The 15,009-nt window shown below is 48.8% G+C and overlaps 3 non-coding genes and 1 pseudogene across 3 annotated transcripts; all 4 read right to left on the bottom strand.

Moving 5' to 3' along the window:
- Window positions 1–4,622: 4,622 nt before the first annotated feature.
- On the bottom strand, window positions 4,623–4,813 carry LOC142728465 (U2 spliceosomal RNA). Its single transcript, XR_012877607.1, has one exon. It is a non-coding gene; the product is annotated as a U2 spliceosomal RNA (small nuclear RNA).
- Window positions 4,814–6,051: 1,238 nt separating this feature from the next.
- LOC142728460 (U2 spliceosomal RNA) lies at window positions 6,052–6,243 on the bottom strand. The gene has a single exon (XR_012877603.1). It is a non-coding gene; the product is annotated as a U2 spliceosomal RNA (small nuclear RNA).
- A 6,792-nt stretch (window positions 6,244–13,035) lies between these two features.
- On the bottom strand, window positions 13,036–13,226 carry LOC142728463 (U2 spliceosomal RNA). Its single transcript, XR_012877606.1, has one exon. It is a non-coding gene; the product is annotated as a U2 spliceosomal RNA (small nuclear RNA).
- A 1,351-nt stretch (window positions 13,227–14,577) lies between these two features.
- LOC142728484 (U2 spliceosomal RNA) lies at window positions 14,578–14,688 on the bottom strand (annotated as a pseudogene).
- Between the last annotated feature and the right edge of the window lie 321 nt (window positions 14,689–15,009).

Raw genomic sequence — 15,009 nt, forward strand, 5'->3', positions numbered from 1 at the left:
CTGAAGAACGACATACCGATGCTAATGAACCCCCCAACGAGCCAAGCAAAGCAAACGACACCGGCCTTCTACTATCCGCCTCCACCCTACCTCTGCGCAACCCCTTCAAAGCCTGCGATACCAGAAATTCCTTCGATACATCCCGCAAGCCCCGCAACTTAAGCCCAAACGCCACAGCAGATATGAACCGGTTCACCTTCGCTACTGAAAACCCCGCCTCCCAGGCATCCCCTAACCAATACAAAAGTGCCACCAACCTGTCTCTATCCGTATTGACGTCACCCAACTCTCTTACCCACTCCTCCCACTGCCTCCAACAAGCAGCATAAGCACTCCACGTCGTGCGCGCCAAAGACCTTTGTAACAGCTGCTCTACGGGACCGATACCAGATCCCAAAGATGCTCCGGACAAGCCAAACCGAGACGTTCCGCTCCCGGGGCCAATTGCCGAAACCGGTCCCACTGCGAGCGAGAAAGAGCATCAGCAATACAATTCCGTACACCCGGGACATGCACCGCCACCACCCACGCGTTCAACGACAAACACACCAACACTAAATGTCGCAACAATTGAACTACCGGAGGAGAAGACGCCGTGATGTTGTTAATGGCAAGCACCACCCCCATGTTGTCGCAGTAAAAACGGACCTTCTTATCCCTGAGCCTGTCCCCCCAAATGGTAGCCGCCACCACGATGGGAAACAGCTCGAGCAGGGCCAGATTCCGCGTGAGTCCACTGGACACCCAGCTAGCCGGCCATTGACCTGCGCACCACGGACCTCCCCCGTAAGCTCCAAAGCCACCCGCCCCAGCCGCATCCGTGAAAATATTCAAATCACTCGTATCCTGCGCTGGGGCCATCCATAGCGAGCGACCATTGTACTGGCCCAAGAAGTCATCCCAAACATGAAGATCAGCTCGGTGCTCCTCCTTGAGCCGCACAAAATGATGCGGCGCACGCACTCCCGCCGTTGCCGCCGCCAACCTTCTACCAAACACCCTTCCCATCGGCATAATCCGGCAAGCGAAATTCAACTTCCCCAGCAGCGACTGAAGCTCCCTCAGCGACATTTTCTTCCTTCTACAAGCCCGTCGAACCTCCAGCCTCAAAGCACCCAACTTATCCGCCGGGAGACGACACTCCATTGCCACCGAGTCTATTTCGATTCCCAAAAAACAAATCGTCGCTACCGGGCCCTCCGTTTTTTCTGGCGCCAAAGGGATCCCAAAATCCCTTGCCACCTTCTGTAGTGCATAAAGCAAATTACCGCAAACCGGCGAACCCCCCGGGCCAACGCACAAAAAATCATCCAAGTAATGGATCAACGAGTCGACCCCGGATGCCCCCCTCGTTACCCACTCCACGAAGCCACTAAACGCCTCGAAGTATGCACAAGAAAGGGAACACCCCATCGGAAGGCACCGATCCACGTAAAAAGCCCCATTCCAAAAACAACCCAACAGCCGTTGGCTTTCTGGATGAACCGGCAACAACCTGAACGCCGCCTCGATGTCAGTTTTTGCTAGCAGCGCCCCAGGACCCGCAGCCCGCACTAACCCCACCGCCTTATCGAATGAGGTATAAACTACGGAACACAACTCGTGATCAATCCCGTCATTTACCGACGAACCTTTGGGATACGATAAATGTTGAATCAAACGAAACTTTCCGGGCTCGCGTTTAGGGACAATACCCAAAGGGGACACAACTAAATCTTTTACCGGCGACTCAACAAATGGCCCCGACATGCGACCCAACGAAACTTCTTTTAACAACTTTTCCGACACGACTTCCGCATGCAAGTAAGCCGATTTTAAATTCCTCCGCGTAACCGGAACCTCATAAGGAGGTGGAGGAATAACAAACCCAACACGAAACCCTTCATAAAGCAACTTAGCCGCCGCCCTATCCGGATACTCATTTAGATAAGGGGCCATCCTTTCCACCCTCACCGGCGACACCCCCTTGACCAGTCCCGTGCTGGTTCCCTGACCTCTTTTTTCGCAGGCATTTTGCCGCCCCGTGTGATGCACCATTACACTCGGAGCACACGTGCTTGAACTTGCACGTGGCCCCGAACTTGCACTGACCTTCATTAAATTGCCAGCAAAACCCCGCCTTTCCCCCGCCGCTTTGTCCACTCTGACTAGACTGGCCTCCCTGGCCACCGCTCCCGGGAAAGGGCTGCCTAACCGGAGCCGTAACCCGTAACCAGAGAGCAATATCCTTCTGGTCCCACCGAATCGCCGGCCGAACCGCCTTCCGCTGACGGAATTGCTCATCATATCGCAGCCACGCCTGACCCCCATACGCCCTATGAGCCTCCCCAATGGCATCAAAATAACAAAACAGCGCCGAACAATTTTCCGGCGCCTTTTCCCCTATCACACTAGCCAATATGGCGAACGCCTGCGACCAATTAACGAACGTCTGCGGGATCAGCCTATACCGCCGCCGTTCCTCCTCGTCCTTTTTACTCTCATCCCGCTTGCTCTTATCCAAATTAAATTTAGCCAGCGGCAAGAGAGAAAAAATTTAAACATATTCGTCTTTCCAGATCCGATCGCGCACCTCCTGCTTTAAATGCGCACCCAACGGACCCTCAAAACAAACATACACCTCCCCCCGAGCACGATCGTCCATACGCACTCGATCGCCGTCCTTCTGTGCCTCGGTCTGTACCGACACCGCGACCGCCTCTCTAACCGCCACCGCAGGACGCGCCTGTAACGATCCCACGTCCCTGGGGCCTTCCCAAACTATCGCAGGAGACACTTCCGTTACTACCGGCGCCGCGGCCCTATCCAGGCGCCCCACCAGCTCCCGTAAGCAACCCACTAAATCTGCCAAACCCGCTCCGTCGCGTCCGCCCGCGCCACTACCAGCCCCCGATGCAATGCTAGCAGCCCCCCCGCCGACACCCGACATAAAAATCGCTGGATAAGACAATGATGGAGTTATACACTCACCGGGCTGCACAGGCGCTGTGTTCCCGTCAGCCGGACCATCCTGACCTCGACGATACACGTCCAGTTCACCTTCCTCCAGTTCTTCTCTCGCCGACGACTGTCCCTCCCAACGACCTCTTCGGAACGGGGATGAGGACGCGCTGACCAATGGGCCGGCAACCTGCCGCCCGACCGCCGGGACCCAGACTTCCGACCGGACCTGTTGCCTCGACGTCGCTGCAGCTCTAGGCGTCCGTCTAGACGATCCTGACGAAGCCTGCCCCCTGGCCGGAACATCACCATGCGGGGCGGCCGTACCTTGTTCTCCACGTCTTCCATCTGATGGGGGAGGGGTGACAGGGAGCCCAGCCTGCGACTCCCTGCTTACCGCCGGACCCCGTCGCGGCCTGGGATTCCTGCCAGGACGCAGGGCCTGGGAAGGGGCGGTCCTCCCAGCTGCCTGGCCTGCAGCGTCCGGGATCGGGCTCCCTCTGCGACGCCGTGTCCGCGGGACTACCTCCGGACTGAGGCGCTCTGGAGGTCGGGACCGCCGAGAGGGACGGGTCGACCCAGCCTGCATCGCCGTCACCCCCGGCACCGCTCTCTGCCTGCCCAGCGCAGGAGCGGTTGTTGCCGACTCCCCCCCCGCCGCCATAGCCATGCTCGTAAGGGTGCCGGGGGAGGGGAGCCTGTCCCTTTCAACAGACCCCGAACGCCGTGCCCGACGTGGCGAAACGGCGTCCGGGATCCTCGTTATTGCAGCCACGGTCTCCTCTAGCCATCCGGGACCGTGGTGCACAGCAGCGGCCCGCAGCCGCTCTAACATAATGGCTTCTGCCATTTCTTAAAACCGGGCAACGGGGAGCTTGCTTACTCTATGTTACTCCTCCCGCTGCTTCCGGCTCAATGCCGAGAAACAGCGGGAAGCGCAGTAACAGCCCCCCCCGTCCCCCTTAACTCCTCCCCGTCCCTCCTTCAGCTCCTTCCAACCCAACTTTCCCTCACCTCATTAACCCTTTCCCTACCAGGACGGTCATGCCGGCTTCCCTTAACCCTGCGGCTGCGTCCAGCCTCTTCTGACAACTTCTCCTTGCTCCTACAACCTCCATCCTTGCACAGTTTGTTATTCTTCTAGGTAACATAGTAACAAATCCAAATTGCTGCTCTCTTTGTAGGCAAGCAAGGCTTTGTTGCAACTGCAATTCTTACTCCTTCTTGAAATGTAGGGACGACAGTACATTCCATCACATCCATCTAGTGTACACAGGTAGGTCCATTGTGGCGGGCGGGCGGGCGGGCGGGCGGGCAGCTTTAATGGCTGTTTGCTGTTCCCCTACTCCACTCCACTATTTGACTGTGGTGCTGCATCAATCAGTGGCTGGCTCAGGTGCAGCTCTTTAACTTACCTAAAAGGGAGGGCGGAGAGAAGACAAGGAAGGTGAATGAGCTGTTCCAATGTGAAATGCCGGAAACACAGACACACAGACGACACAAAACAAGAGGTGGCAATGTATTCATTAATTGCATTTAATCAATTAGCTCATTATCACTCATGCATTGTCCAACAGGTGTTGAAATAATGGGATTAAAAGGGGAGATCCCTTCAGAAAGACAGAAACAATGGCAAACACAAAAAAACACTTTTGGAATCTGATTTTATTCAACACATAAGGAAAGGGTGCACCGGTCCTGGAAATACTGCAATACCAGGTCAATGCGTGGAGTGGACAGAGCAAGCTCTATTTCCATCTCCCTGTTCTAAAAATCCATTTAATATATGGTCCCCAGATAGGGGACGTATCAGATATTAAACTGATAAGAACAGATACTACACTTGATCTTAGCCAAAAGGCCGAGAAGCGATAACCCGAACGGGCCGCGCGTTGCCCGAGCCTGCCCGATACTGCTGTTCAGCCCTTGCAGCGATTCAGCCTACTTCTAGGCAATTCCATGGGGCCCTGCAGGCTCACACACTCACAGCTACACGGGAGGTGAATAAAGGCCGGAGAGGAAGCCAGACAGGATTTGCTTCTTTTGCTTGCACCACAATGCAGTGCTGAAAGAGGAGGAATCTACATAAAAACGCCTTCCTGGCAACGCCCAAATGCCCTGCTGCCATGCAGATAAACACTGGCAGCGGCAGCAAGTGCATGCCCACAGCCACCCCTTGTTCCTTCACACCTTGTATCAGCTGTAATCCAGTCCAGTCCAGTGCTGCCTGCTGAGCAGCACTGACCAACACTGCCTGGGCCCAGGCTTTTATCTCTGAGGCCCCATTATGATGTCAGAAAGCTGGCTCTGGCTCCTCAGGGCTCCACTATGACACGTGCAAAGTTCCGTCTGAACTTTATATAAGACGGTGCGGCTCAGTCAGTCACTCAGTGTTGCCTGAGAGGGCAACACTGCAACAGCCGGCCGCCAGGCTGTCTTTTTTTGCACAGCTAGTTGCCTCCAGGAGGCCACAAGAGGGAGACAAGGGACTGCAAAATGGAAAATAAGCATCCACCAACTTTACAGACAACTTCTCCTTGCTCCTACAACCTCCATCCTTGCACAGTTTGTTATTCTTCTAGGTAACATAGTAACAAATCCAAATTGCTGCTCTCTTTGTAGGCAAGCAAGGCTTTGTTGCAACTGCAATTCTTACTCCTTCTTGAAATGTAGGGACGACAGTACATTCCATCACATCCATCTAGTGTACACAGGTAGGTCCATTGTGGCGGGCGGGCGGGCGGGCGGCTTTAATGGCTGTTTGCTGTTCCCCTACTCCACTCCACTATTTGACTGTGGTGCTGCATCAATCAGTGGCTGGCTCAGGTGCAGCTCTTTAACTTACCTAAAAGGGAGGGCGGAGAGAAGACAAGGAAGGTGAATGAGCTGGTCCAATGTGAAATGCCGGAAACACAGACACACAGACGACACAAAACAAGAGGTGGCAATGTATTCATTAATTGCATTTAATCAATTAGCTCATTATCACTCATGCATTGTCCAACAGGTGTTGAAATAATGGGATTAAAAGGGGAGATCCCTTCATAAAGACAGAAACAATGGCAAACACAAAAAACACTTTTGGAATCTGATTTTAGTCAACACATAAGGAAAGGGTGCACCGGTCCTGGAAATACTGCAATACCAGGTCAATGCGTGGAGTGGACAGAGCAAGCTCTATTTCCATCTCCCTGTTCTAAAAATCCATTTAATATATGGTCCCCAGATAGGGGACGTATCAGATATTAAACTGATAAGAACAGATAAGGTTTCAACAAAGTTTTTTATTGGCAAAAATAATATATTTTACAGACTTTTTTTTAAAATTGAAACCACAAGATAAAATCAACAGCATAATACATGAATATTCATACATTTAAATGAATACAAAAGTAATAATAATAAGACCAGTAATACAGATGTTATAATAAAAGTACAGAACAATAGCAGGATAAAATTTATACAGGGCATAAAAGACATAAAAGAATAAAACCATTTTTATTTACAATGTTATGGTATTCCACATTTGCAAACACCACATGGATGTTGCTTCTTTTACCCCTAGCTGCTTTTTGTCCCTAAGATAATAAATATACATTTCACTTAGGGCATATTTCACACAATTTTTAACGTCAATAAAATCATGTTTAAAAAGCAGAATGTTCCTAACCTTCCAGATGGCATTCTTAAAACAGTTTAAAATGATCCAACAGACCATTTGCTGTTTAAAACTTGGGCAGTTAAAAAGACCATAAAACACGTATTCAAATTTAAGATCTTTAAGACCGCAGGCCCATTTCAGCAATGGGCCTACCTTCCTCCAAACCTCCTGTGCATATGGGCAGTTCCAAAACAGGTGCATTACCGTCTCGTCGTCACCACACCTGTCTCTCGGGCACTTGGCTCTCGCCACCAGTCCTCGCCTATGCTGGAATTCACGAGTAGGGAGGCACTGGTGAACGATTGCCCAGGCAAGGTCCTTGTGCACATTTGCCATAAATTTCCCGAAAACGTTCCGCCACACCACCTTGGACCTTGCCTGTGAGAAATTTGAAACTGCCAGTGTATCCTCCTGCCGCCTACAGGAGAGTGACACTTTTTTCTGGTCCCCCAATATGCCAGGCTCCAATTCTTGGAGACCTAGGAGCCTGACAGTTTTTTCGAGCACCGCATATTGTTTTGGGGGACACAGAAGCACAGGAGAATTCAAAGGGACACGAAACCATCGTTTAAAAATCATGCCCGTAGCGTACTTTAAAAAGTAGCTAAAAATACCATCAGAATTATACATTTTAAAACAGAAGCAAAAGTATTTAATGTAAAAGAAGTTAAAAAGGTTAGGAACATCTCTCCCGCCATTGTCCTTACATCTGTACATAAAATCACGTTTTAGTTTTTCCATTTTGGAACCCCATAAAAACATAAAACAGATCCTGGTCACTTTTTTAATATATAAAATTGTTGGAGGGAAAACCATAGCTACATAAAGCATTATGGGTAATAAAACAGATTTAATTATTAAAACTTTTCCCTCCATGGTGAGATTTCTCAAATTCCACATTAAAACCTTTTTTTCCATTTTGGCAATTACTGAATCCCAATTGGGTCTCCCATCGTTTTCTTGATTAAAAACAATTCCTAAAATTTTTATCTGATCCTGCTGCATGTTAACTCCTGGTGTCACAGAAGAATCCCATACACCAGTATAAAAACAGTCACACTTATCAACGTTTAATTTAAAACCAGAGGCTTCACAAAAAAAGCCGGTGTTCCTCAATGCCCGTCTCATAGAAGCGGCGTCTGGGCATAGGACGGTGGCGTCATCCATATAGCCTAGGATTTTTACCTGGTTCCCCCTTCCTCCAGGTATGGGCACGCCTCTGATGACTTTATCATCTCTTATTAGGGTGAACAGAGGTTCTATGGCACAAATAAAAAGGAGCGGAGACAACGGGCACCCCTGTTTCACCCCTGATAAAAGAGGAACACCTTTAGTTAAAAATCCGTTGATAGAAATTTGGCTAAAACAGGATCGATATAAAAGCTTAATACGTGTTAAAATAATTTCAGGAACAGCCATCTTTTTAAGAACCATAAAAAGATATTCATGGGAGACCCGGTCAAAAGCCTTCTCGAAATCTAAGGATAAAATAGCAAGGCTTTGACCCCTTTCTTTAAAATACCAAATGATGTCACGTAAAATATTCAGGGACTCAGTAATTGACCTCCCAGGTACCCCACATACCTGGTTTGGATGGATTAATTTATGAATAAAAGGTTTAAAACGGATTGTTATTAGTTTAGCTAAAATTTTACAATCAACGTTTAAAAGAGTAATAGGGCGCCAGTTTTTTAACTGGTCCCTCTCACCTTTTTTAAAAATTAAGGACACAATCCCCCTCCTCCAGGAAGGGGGCAGCTCTTCAGTAATAAAAACTTCCTTATACAATAAAAACATGTCATTCTTTAAAATTTCCCAAAAAGCATGATAAAATTCGATGGGCAGACCATCTTCCCCAGGAGCTTTCCCATTAGAAAAACTTTTAAAAGCAAATAAAAGTTCCTCCAAGGTAATATTACGGGATAAAACTTCCTGGTCTAAAATATCTAGCTTGGCATCAAGGGAATTAAGAACATGTTCTAAAAAGGAAGGATCAATATTTTTCTTGTTAAAAAGAGATTGGTAGAAATTAAAAGCAGAATTTAAAATGCCGACCATAGTGGTTTCTCCTTCAAGGTTTAAAATGACATCTCGTTTATCCATTACCTTTTTGAAGAAGAACCGGGAACACTTCTCGCCATCCTCGAGGTGCTTTACATGTGAATTAAAAATTATTTGTTTCCCTTTCTCTTCTATGGCATGTTTTATTTCAGCTTTAAGATTTAAGATATCATCATCAACATCCATACCAATCTCCTTCAATTTAAAAAGTACATGTAAACGTTTATTAAGAACATAAAACCATTGTTTTTTCTCTTTTGCTTTCTTCTTACCTGCTCGAATAAAAAAAGCTCTGATTTTGGGTTTAATGCCCTCCCACCAGTGTAGCATAGGCTGACTGGGCGCTCTATGGGACTGCCAACACTGGTAGGTCCGCACAAACTCCTCTTTAATGATGGGGTCCTCCAGGAGTGTGGTGTTTAGTCTCCAGGGACCCCTACAAGCTTTTTGCTCTCCCTCTAGCTCCAGGTGCACTGAAAGGAGCTTGTGATCAGATAAAATATTTGTTAAAAGCAAACATTTTTTGGGAATAAAACTATTAGAAGTGAAAATAAAATCAATTCTGGAGCTCACTCTTCCATTGGACCAGGTGGGGCCTGGGTCCGCAGGCAAGAGTTCCCTCCAGCAATCTTTCAATTTAAAATCACCAATAAAATTCTTGAGCAGGTAAGAAGTACGGTCAATTTTTCGATTAAAATCCCCACCCTGCCGGTGTTCTCCATCTCGCACACAGTTAAAATCACCACCCACCAGCAGGGGGGTAGACCCAACACAAAACAATGGTAAAATCTCTAATAGTTCTGCCCTCTCCTGTTTGGTAGGAGGGGCATAAACGTTTAAAACACGAATTAAAATTCCATTAAAAAGCAAATGTATTAAAATAGCTCTGCCGGGCATGATTTCAGTCACTGTTTGGATGGAGATAAAACGACCTCGGCAGAGCAATCCAACCCCCGCAGAGCGACAGTCATTTCCACCAGACCAGACTGAGGGGCCTAGTTTCCAGTCCATCTTTAGATCTTGATATTCCAAGTCATTAGGGATTCCACATTCTTGAAGCAGGCAAAGGTCAAAGTCCACAGTCTCTAAAAATGAAAATAAAGCAGTCCTGCGGACAGGGCTCTTTAGGGACCTCACATTTAGTGAGGCGACTTTGATAGGAACCAACATAGTCTTAGTTGAGGTCAGAATCCGAACCAGAAGAGTCGTACTCGGAGATCAGCTGCGAGTCTGGACCCCCTTTTTGAGGGGTCAATAAATCTTGGATGTTGGTAGGGTCAGAGCCAGATACGTGGGCGGCTCCAACCCCCACACTGCTCTCATCCGAACTCCGATAGGCAGCTTTCCTCCGAACTCCGGACTCCTCTTCCTCTCGCTGTCTCTTTGCAGAATGGCTCCTATCCATCTCCTCGAAGTCGCTCTCACCCATCTCTGGCCCCTGGCTGAAGATATCGCTGATGTCCTTCCTGGGCAGCTGCACAGGGGCCTGTGAGGTCCCATCACTCTTGGCAACCTTTGCCTGCTTACGGGGAGCCTTCATCGCAAGCCCCTCCACAACCGCAGTGGAGGAACTTTGCTCCGACCCCCCCGTTGACCGGAAATGGTCAAAACGAGGCTCCAATCCAGCATATTTTAGGGTTTTCTTAATGGAGCCCTCGTCTGACACAGAGTGTCTCCGCTCCATGCCCACACTCTTGGGACAGGCGTCAGGTCCTACTGCAGAACCTACGGAGCCACGACGCCTGTCGCTAACCACTGCCTCAACAGGGTCCACTGCAGGCGGAGCAGAGGACCTGTTTGCAGAGGTGCCGGTCAACTTATGTCCAGCAGAGTCAGAATTCCTCCTGCTCTGCCTGGACCCGGTGGAATCCCTATGGCCGTCCCTCGAGGCTGACATCGGTGGGCCCCCCGATGGAGCTGTGAAGGACTTTGGCCTGGACCCCTCAGTCGTCAATGCTCGTTTTGGGGCATTACCAGCGGCGTCTGCACATGTTGCAAACTGCCGCTCTGGCCCTGGTCTGGGTGGCCCAGATTTCGCTCTGCGGGGGCAATCTTTAAAAGCATGCCCAGTCATGCCGCACAGATTGCACAACACCTCGGAACTGCATTTTGCCGCTACGTGTCCAACCTGGCCACACCTGTTACACTGCACCACATGGGGCCGGTCACAATGCTCTCTGGTGTGGCCATATCTCAAGCAGTTCCGGCAGGCTATTGGCATCTGGGGGTAAAATAGGAATCCTCGATTCTTCCCAATGGCAAAGTTCTGGGGTGGGTGATGTAAGCCTCCAATGCCATTGGGATCCTGGCGGAACTTCACCCAATATTTTCTTTTGCCATTCCAGAAGCTCTGGGTGTTCAAGATTTTATGTGAGAAGCGGACCTCCCTGCAGTAACGACTGAGGAAGGTTTCAATGTCACACTCTGAGACAAATGGACTGAACATGCACATCACGAGCGGGACTTCTTCCTCCCCGTAGAGGAATAAAAAGTTCAGTCCATTTAGCCGCTCCTCACTCTGGTCCGCATCAGACAATCTTTTGTGCATGTTGTCGCAACATGCCGCGGCCGTAAAGGATACGGTGTACCGACCGCGGCTTTCCTGGTCGTTGAGACACAGGATGTCCGCCCGCTTGAGCCCCAGGAAGTCCAGCAGAATCACCTCCACAATGAAGCGAAGGTTCTTCCGCTGGCGATGGCCTTCTTCCACCTCGATGCGGACGGACTGGCGCAACCGGGTGTCCCCGGATGCAAATCCAAATGTGAATGGCATTTTCAGTGCCTGGGGGCTAAGCCTGTCCCTTATAGCAGCAAGGGCTCAGATTCCACAATTAAGTGGAACCCTCCCCCAAGGCCAAGGATTAGGGTACCCCAGACACCTACGAAGCCCGATAAACGCCCTCGGAACGCTCTTAGAAAAAACGCCTCAAGGCCGGTTGACCTCTTGGGTAAGGCGCGATCGCAACTCGTTGTCCGGGGGCTAAGCCCACTCCCCAAATAGCAGCAAGGGGGTGAAGTCTCTCTGTGAAAAGAGACGATCCCCCAAGGCCAAGGAGCAGGGTACCCCGGACACCTCCCAACAAAACCAGATGCAGAAATACTACACCTGATCTTGCCAAAAGGCCGAGAAGCGATAATCCGAACGGGCCGCGCGTTGCCCGAGCCTGCCCGATACTGCTGTTCAGCCCTTGCAGCGATTCAGCCTACTTCTAGGCAATTCCATGGGGCCCTGCAGGCTCACACACTCACAGCTACACGGGAGGTGAATAAAGGCCGGAGAGGAAGCCAGACAGGATTTGCTTCTTTTGCTTGCACCACAATGCAGTGCTGAAAGAGGAGGAATCTACATAAAATCGCCTTCCTGGCAACGCCCAAATGCCCTGCTGCCATGCAGATAAACACTGGCAGCGGCAGCAAGTGCATGCCCACAGCCACCCCTTGTTCCTTCACACCTTGTATCAGCTGTAATCCAGTCCAGTCCAGTGCTGCCTGCTGAGCAGCACTGACCAACACTGCCTGGGCCCAGGCTTTTATCTCTGAGGCCCCATTATGATGTCAGAAAGCTGGCTCTGGCTCCTCAGGGCTCCACTATGACACGTGCAAAGTTCCGTCTGAACTTTATATAAGACGGTGCGGCTCAGTCAGTCACTCAGTGTTGCCTGAGAGGGCAACACTGCAACAGCCGGCCGCCAGGCTGTCTTTTTTTGCACAGCTAGTTGCCTCCAGGAGGCCACAAGAGGGAGACAAGGGACTGCAAAATGGAAAATAAGCATCCACCAACTTTACAGACAACTTCTCCTTGCTCCTACAACCTCCATCCTTGCACAGTTTGTTATTCTTCTAGGTAACATAGTAACAAATCCAAATTGCTGCTCTCTTTGTAGGCAAGCAAGGCTTTGTTGCAACTGCAATTCTTACTCCTTCTTGAAATGTAGGGACGACAGTACATTCCATCACATCCATCTAGTGTACACAGGTAGGTCCATTGTGGCGGGCGGGCGGGCGGGCGGCTTTAATGGCTGTTTGCTGTTCCCCTACTCCACTCCACTATTTGACTGTGGTGCTGCATCAATCAGTGGCTGGCTCAGGTGCAGCTCTTTAACTTACCTAAAAGGGAGGGCGGAGAGAAGACAAGGAAGGTGAATGAGCTGTTCCAATGTGAAATGCCGGAAACACAGACACACAGACGACACAAAACAAGAGGTGGCAATGTATTCATTAATTGCATTTAATCAATTAGCTCATTATCACTCATGCATTGTCCAACAGGTGTTGAAATAATGGGATTAAAAGGGGAGATCCCTTCAGAAAGACAGAAACAATGGCAAACACAAAAAACACTTTTGGAATCTGATTTTAGTCAACACATAAGGAAAGGGTGCACCGGTCCTGGAAATACTGCAATACCAGGTCAATGCGTGGAGTGGACAGAGCAAGCTCTATTTCCATCTCCCTGTTCTAAAAATCCATTTAATATATGGTCCCCAGATAGGGGACGTATCAGATATTAAACTGATAAGAACAGATTTTTTTTTTTTCATTCAGATCACGTCTTAAAAATCATAAAATTCAAAATAAAAAAGACTTAGATCATCACAATGAAAACTGAAAACGTATAATTAACTTTTGTTTTCCTCTTTCCTTTTTTCCTTTTAAGAAATCAAAAAAACATTCCTTTTTTAACAGCAATAGTTCCTAACATATCCACTAAATGTTCCTGCAAATCATTACCATCCCATTCACAGTTTACAATGCACGCTAACCACGTTGGCACACCATACCGTTCAAGAAACCCTGGTAAATTTTCTCTTACACAGAGCCGCACCCTTCTCCGCATTTTTTCAAAATTAATTTTACTACGTAACTGCTCTACTTCTTCCAGTAACCTGTCTCTTTCTGCTCTTTCCTCTTCTGAAATGACACTTTTTTTCTTTCTCTCTGCTTTTTTCCTTTTTTTCTCATCACTTTGCCCACTTCCTTCCAATTTCTGAAGCTTTCCTTCTTCCAAACTAACTTCCGCTTCCTTTCTTTTGACTATCTTCTTATTTTCCTCTTGTACCTCACGTTTGCTTTTCTTTGGGCATGATTTGAATATGTGCCCCTCCTCTCCACACATATTACATACTTTCCCTTTCTGACATTCATTATACTTATGCCCCTCTTGCAGACATTTTGTACACATTACTTTCTCACACGTTTCTCTCTCATGACCATAATCTTTACAATTCAAACAAAACATATCCATTCCCAAAAAAAATAAATTTCCACATGCACTTCCAATCTTAAACCGCGCTGGAGGAAACAATAGGTTTCTAGATTCACCAATTCTCACAAATTTACAAAGAAATTTCCATTTCCCAGTCCAAAATCCAAAGGGGTTAAACACTTTCCCCTTTCCCACCACCTCCTCACAAAACTTAGTGAGAAATGACTTAATGTCCTCTTCCTCCACGTAAGGCGAAAACATCTTTACGACCACCAACTTCTTGTTTGGCACAAAATGTGGTGTTACCTTCACACCCACAAGTCTTGGGTCCCTTTTACCTTCCTTCAAGCGTTCCAAAAAATCTGAATAAATTTCTTCTGTAGCGAAGGTAACGTCAAAGCACCCTCTCCTCGGATAGTCCATCACCGCCAAAATGCACGATCTCTCCAGCTGAAAGAAATCCAACAAAAGGACCTTCGTGATGTACTCCAAATCCTTCCTTTGCCTCTCAGATTCCTCCACGAAAAACCGGACCGCATTCCTGGTTCGCATATGTTCGGGAATTTCCTCCATCCTGCTCCAAAAGAATTCCAGCAATCTCCAAAGAAATACCTTCAGTACCGGAGTACCAGGCAGGTGATCGCTCCCCGTTGCCCTGGACTAATCCTCCTCCCCAATAGCAGCAGAGGGGTGAAGTCTCTCCTAAGAGAAACGATCCCCCCAGGCCAAGGAAAAGGGTACCAGGGCACCTCCTGACCAAGAAACAAGGCAATACCCTAAAGTACTACACTTGATCTTAGCCAAAAGGCCGAGAAGCGATAATCCGAACGGGCCGCGCGTTGCCCGAGCCTGCCCGATACTGCTGTTCAGCCCTTGCAGCGATTCAGCCTACTTCTAGGCAATTCCATGGGGCCCTGCAGGCTCACACACTCACAGCTACACGGGAGGTGAATAAAGGCCGGAGAGGAAGCCAGACAGGATTTGCTTCTTTTGCTTGCACCACAATGCAGTGCTGAAAGAGGAGGAATCTACATAAAAACGCCTTCCTGGCAACGCCCAAATGCCCTGCTGCCATGCAGATAAACACTGGCAGCGGCAGCAAGTGCATGCCCACAGCCACCCCTTGTTCCTTCACACCTTG

This window comes from Rhinoderma darwinii, unplaced genomic scaffold (genome assembly GCF_050947455.1).
Source record: "Rhinoderma darwinii isolate aRhiDar2 unplaced genomic scaffold, aRhiDar2.hap1 Scaffold_677, whole genome shotgun sequence".
Taxonomy (NCBI): Eukaryota; Metazoa; Chordata; class Amphibia; order Anura; family Rhinodermatidae; genus Rhinoderma; species Rhinoderma darwinii.